General features: G+C 43.8%; 1 pseudogene across 1 annotated transcript in view; it reads left to right on the forward strand.

The window, feature by feature from the left end:
• The window catches only part of LOC149470538 (uncharacterized), a 115,712-nt pseudogene extending 109,712 nt beyond the window's left edge, over window positions 1–6,000 (forward strand). Inside the window, exon 3 of the transcript XR_016308465.1 lies at window positions 4,325–6,000. The product of XR_016308465.1 is annotated as an uncharacterized LOC149470538 (transcript). The remainder of the gene's footprint in view (window positions 1–4,324) is intronic.

Below are 6,000 nucleotides of genomic sequence, written 5' to 3' on the forward strand. Positions count from 1 at the left end.
AGTGGAGGGCCGAATGAACCCTTTCTGGAGATTCTCCTCGATATATTCCTTTAGAACTCCTAGTTCCCGCTCAGATAAGGAGAAGATCCGCCCAATGGAGATTTCAGACCCGGGAAGCAAATCGATCGGACAGTTATAGGATCGATAAGGAGGAAGTGTATCTGCTCCCCGTTTACTGCATACGTCAAGATAGTCATGGTAAGCTGGAGGAATTGTTTGAGAGATTTCTTTATCAGAGTCCATGCACAGTAGGGTAGGTGGACCTGAGGATACCTTGGCCAAACAATGTTCCTGGCAGTAAGAAGAGGGAAATTGGATCGAGCCCGACTTCCAGTTAATTTGAGGTTCGTGTGCCCGTAGCCAAGGAAGGCCCAGTATGAGAGGAAACAGTGGGGCGGTGATAGCATCTAGAAGTAAAAATTCCTGATGATGGTTGGTTACTGTAGTATGGATTGGTGGGGTCTCTTTGTCTACCAGTCCGGATTTAATACGGCTTCCATCAGCAAGAAAAATGTTTAACCCGTGTTCTTTTGGCAGTAATGGGATATGTTGTTGGGCGGCAAAGTTTAAATCTATGAAGCAGCTGCAGGCCCCCGAGTCAATATTTGTCGTCACCTACACAGTTCTTCCGGGATGCTGGAAGGAAATGGGAACAGCCAGGTGAGTTGAACTATTTGAACATGATGGAGGAGCAGCTAAAGAAACAAAGATGCACTTACGCATTTTAGCTGAGCAGGAATGCACATAATGGCCTGGTTCTCCACAGTATAAACAGAGGTTGTGGACCCGACATCTTTGACATTCCTCGGTAGTTCGTGAAGGATGTATTAGCCCGAGTTGCATAGGTTCCGGGGCATCCGTATCCTCAGAATCCCGGGTTCTAGCAGGGGGATTGTGCTGGGCTGGAAACTTGGGTAGCACCCAGGTAGGCCTCAGAGCTTGGTTGGATCTTTCCAACCTGCGTTCACGTAGCCGACGGTCAATCTGGATGGCTAACGCTATCAGATCTTCCATGGAACCAGGTATGCCTACCTGAGCTAGCTCGTCCTTGAGGGGTTCGGCCAGGCCCAGGTGGAACTGATGTCGTAGGGCTGCATCATTCCAGTTTGTGTCACCACTCCATCGTCTAAAGTCTGAGACATAGTCCTCTGCTGCTTGGCGACCCTGTTGAAGCGCATGTAATGCTGTTTCAGCTGTAGTTGTCCGCTGTGGATCGTCGTATAGCTGGGCCATGGCATTGAAGAATGTAGTCATGGTGTTTAGGTGTGGATGGTGACTCTTGAGCAGGCGGTGGGCCCAACCCTGAGGTTCTCCCTGCAGCAAGGAGATGATGAACCCCACCTTAACAGTCTCTGTGGAGAAAGTTTGTGCTTGCAGGTCAAAATACAGCTGACATGCGTTTCTGAATGCCCTGAATTTACTTTGATCCCCATTAAATCGTTCTGGAGTAGGCACACAAGGTTAAGGTGAAGGTAACTGGACCACCGTACTAGTACGGGTTTCTGATGAATCACTGGCCGAGGGAGAAGTAGCCGGATCTGTTGGTACAGAAGCGGGTGTAGCCAAGGTTTGGATACGTTCTTCCAAATGTGCATATCCATCCTGTAAGATCTTAACAGCCTGGGTAAGTGCGGTCAAATGATGACATATCTCATCCAGGGGAGAAGGTCCTCTTCCAGGCTTAGACATGGCCATATGGTACTGTCACGACTCTAGCGGTAGCTCTATAGGTCCACAGTTTGGGGTTCCCTAGGGTGCGGGGTCTAAGCCCCAGTCTGCTTGTTCACCAGAGCCCCTGATGGTGGGGATGGACTTGGAGCAGGCTGAGACCAGGTTGTGGCCCCAAGGTATGCCCAGCTACGGTAGAGGAGACCTCTAGTGTCACGTAATTTAGTAGTGAGCCTGATGTGAAAAGGCAGAGCAGATCAGAGGAGGATGCAGATGGATCCATGTGGCAGGTAGCGGAGTCAGGCGGGCCGGGTTTGGTGTCCGAAAAGGCAGAGCAGACCAGAGCAGCAGGCAGAAGCATAGTCGGGTCACAGGCCAGGTTCAGCAACAGGAGGTCAGAATGACCAGGAGAAGGCAGAAGAATATCCAGAGACAAGCCAGGGGTCAGGGCAGGAGAAGGTCAATGGTAGTCAGGAGCAGGCTGGGTTCGGCAACAGGAAACAACTCCGAGTCAGGAATCAGAGGCAAAGGAATAAGACCATACGGCAATTTGGATCCTGCAGTGGTCCGTTTAAATAGCCCGCCCGGCACCGATAGGCACGCCTGGGTCCTAGTGCCTGCCCAGCGCCGTCATTGTGACAGGTGCGCCTGGGTCCTAGTGCCCGCCTTCCTGTATGCCTTGTCAGGATCCTGCGCATGCGCAGATTCGTGCGCCGCTGCGATCTTCCCTGACACTGTTGTTGAGTCCTGCAATCACATTTTGAGCTCCTTGTAAAACTATTATCTCTTTCCAATAAAATCTATGAACAAGAGAAGATATGGACCCCACAATTCCTCTATATACTCCACAATTCTCCCATGTGGACACCTCGTAAGTGGTTCTCCAGTATAGACTCCCAGTTTGGGGAACTCATTTAGAAGATGCCGTCAGCTAGAATCAAACTCACTACTCTACAGTATGGTGAAGACCAAGGAGGCCTAGCAATACCAAATGCTAGACTTTATTTTATAGCTGCCCAACTTCAACATCTTACCAGGTGGGACTTAGTAGACACATTAGATCCCATCCATCGATTGCTACTTCCATCAGATACAGATTTCACATCACTCTCACACTTGTTAATGGGCTTCAGATGGCACCAGTGGGAAAGGCATGATCTCTCATCTATTTATTCCAGTCTTTTGACTCTTACCGAAGACTTATAGAAAGAAATGGAAAACAGTCAGAGGAAATAAGAGAAAGTGGTGGGAGATGATATTGACCTCCATACCTCTCATGTCTCTGTCCTCTTCACAGAAACTCAGTCATTTCTTTTGCATAGAGCTTTCAGGACTCCAGCTCAATTGTTCAGCTAGGACAGGAGGGATTTCCCCTTTGACCCCACTTGTAGCGGTGATGTCGGGGATTTGATACGTGTTTTGGAGATATTCAAAAAGTGGAACGATATGAACAGTATTATAATGTTGGTATTCAATATTCCTCAGGTGTGCCTCTTGGTGTCAATAGAGGAGGAATTATTTACACCTCCTCCTATTACAAGTCATATAGCAATAGTGAGGCTGCTGTTTATTGACCATAAAAAATATCCCAATCTTGGCTATCATGTCAAACTCCCAGCAGACAACAGTGGATTGAGCAGGTGAACTCCACATTAACATGTGAAAAACAAACTTACCAACATTGTAATTCCCCCAGGAGATGTATGTCTGGCAGAACTGGCTGGATACTCCTTGTTCTCTCTTAGTTCTTCATAGGCTTTTAAAATCTTATCTCTTTTAGCCCCATAGAAGGAGAACGAGCCAGTTGTATCCTACTGAATGGTGACTACATGGGAGACCCATACTTGGGGTATGATCCTGGAGACACGGGCTTCATTGATCGGTGTCAGCTATCTATGTATGTACTGGGGGGAGTTACTTGCCGTGTACAGCTGAATTGTTCTAGGTTGTTTGTTCTTTTCTCTGTTCATTTGTTTATAAAAGGTAAAAGTGACACCATAGACAAAGCAAGTTATTGTTCTGTATGATCTGTAACAGTGCCACAACTGCCTATACGTGAGAATGTATGACTCCATTGTCTGGGCTGAATGTTGGGAATACTGTGCGCACTTATAAACTTTCTTAATCAAATCTATTTGATTAAAAAAATATTGTAGATAATGCTGTACATATTCTTTCTATTCATAAGATATATTTAGTAATGAACATTAAAAATAGAAAGCAACTTTATGTAACCCTTTATATAGAATTATTTTTTCTTTCTCTACAGGTAGATTGATGAACCAGGTTTTAGGACATTTTGGTTCATGAATACAGCTGAGTCACATGGAAAACAAGACATATGTTTGTCTTAATTGACTGAAAGTCTTTATTGCAGTTCACTGGAGGATTCACACGGGATACAAGTCATATCTGTGTTCTAAAAGTCATGGTTTGGATCCTCTTCCACATTGATCCAGCAGGAGAAAAGTAATTTCAGTGTTCTGGAAGTGACAATGGCTTTACAATAACGTCCAACCCCAGTATACATAAGAGGAGTCATTTCAAACTACTTGTTTGTAGATTTTACAATGGAGAGAAAATATATCACACACCAGAAGGCTTGCAAGGGAGAGAAGCCATATCAGTGTTTTCAGTGTGGCAAAACTTTTATAAGAAAGAGATACCTTATAATACACCAAAGAGTTCACACTGGAGAGAAGCCATATCAGTGTTCTGAATGTGTTAAAGCTTTTACTCTGAAGTCAACTCTTCTTGAACACCAGAGGAGTCACACTGGAGAAAAGCCATATCAGTGTTCTGAATGTGATAAAGCTTTTACACAAAAGTCAACTCTTCTTGAACACCAGAGGATTCACACTGGAGAAAAGCCATATCAGTGTTCTGAATGTGATAAAGCTTTTACTCAGAAGTCACATCTTATTCAACACAAGAGGATTCACACTGGAGAGAAGCCATATCAGTGTTATGAATGTGATAAAGCTTTTACAGTGAAGTCACATCTTAATAGACACCAGAGGATTCACACTGGAGAGAAGTCATATCAGTGTTCTGGATGTGATAAAGCTTTTACACAAAAGTCAAGTCTTAACACACACCAGAGGCTTCACACTGGACAAAGGTCATATCAGTGTTCTGAATGTGATAAAGCTTTTACAGTGAAGTCACATCTTATCAAACACCAGAGGATTCACACTGGAGAGAAGTCATATCAGTGTTCTGAATGTGATAAAGGTTTTATTCAGAAGTCAGATCTTATCAGACACCAGAGGAGTCACACTGGAGAGAAGTCATATCAGTGTTCTGAATGTGATAAAGCTTTTACTCAGAAGCCAAATCTTATCACACACCAGAGGATTCACACTGGAGAGAAGCCATATCAGTGTTCTGAATGTGATAAAGGTTTTATTCAGAAGTCAGATCTTATCACACACCAGAGGATTCACACTGGAGAGAAGTCATATCAGTGTTCTGAATGTGATAAAGCTTTTACAGGGAAGTCACATCTTATCAGACACCAGAGGATTCACACTGGAGAGAAGTCATATCAGTGTTCTGAATGTGATAAAGCTTTTACTCAGAAGCCACATCTTATCACACACCAGAGGATTCACACTGGAGAGAAGTCATATCAGTGTTCTGAATGTGATAAAGCTTTTATACAGAAGTCAAATCTTATCACACACCAGAGGATTCACACTGGAGAGAAGTCATATCAGTGTTCTGAATGTGATAAAGCTTTTATACAGAAGTCAAATCTTATCGCACACCAGAGGATTCACACTGGAGAGAAGCCATTTTAATGCTCTCAATGTGACAAAACTTTTTCAGTTAATGCCGGTCTAATCTATCACCGGAGGATTCACAAATTTCAGCATAGATTATATTCTGGAAAAAAGGAATATTAAATAAGTTTCAGGTGTCACAAGTTAGTTTCACATCCCCAATGTCATCCCACAAACTAGAGAAGAAGGGAGAAGATAAAATGCTACTTTAAGAGAAACAAACTAAAATCTGAGCAAACTGGAATGTAGTGATTGGATGAACTGAGTTTAGTGCTTATGTCCATCAATACACAACTAGAAGGGATTTGAATATTTTATCGCTTGACAATTTGTTTTAAGATAAGCATCAATAACTGAACAGCTTCCCTCATGATTCTCATCTTTATCATGGAGCTTTGAATGAACATGTAATGCATTTTCATGATTCACCAGCTGAGTTGTGTTTCCAAGCATTTTCTTCATTTCTGGATCCTGAGGTTATACATGACCAACACTGCCTCAGTACCAGAGACTAGGATGGGGTCTATTGTCATCTTACCAAGTCTCT

The sequence above is a fragment of the Staurois parvus genome, unplaced genomic scaffold (genome assembly GCF_062004578.1).
Source record: "Staurois parvus isolate SC_StPar_1 unplaced genomic scaffold, SC_StPar_1.0 ptg000039l, whole genome shotgun sequence".
NCBI lineage: Eukaryota > Metazoa > Chordata > Amphibia > Anura > Ranidae > Staurois > Staurois parvus.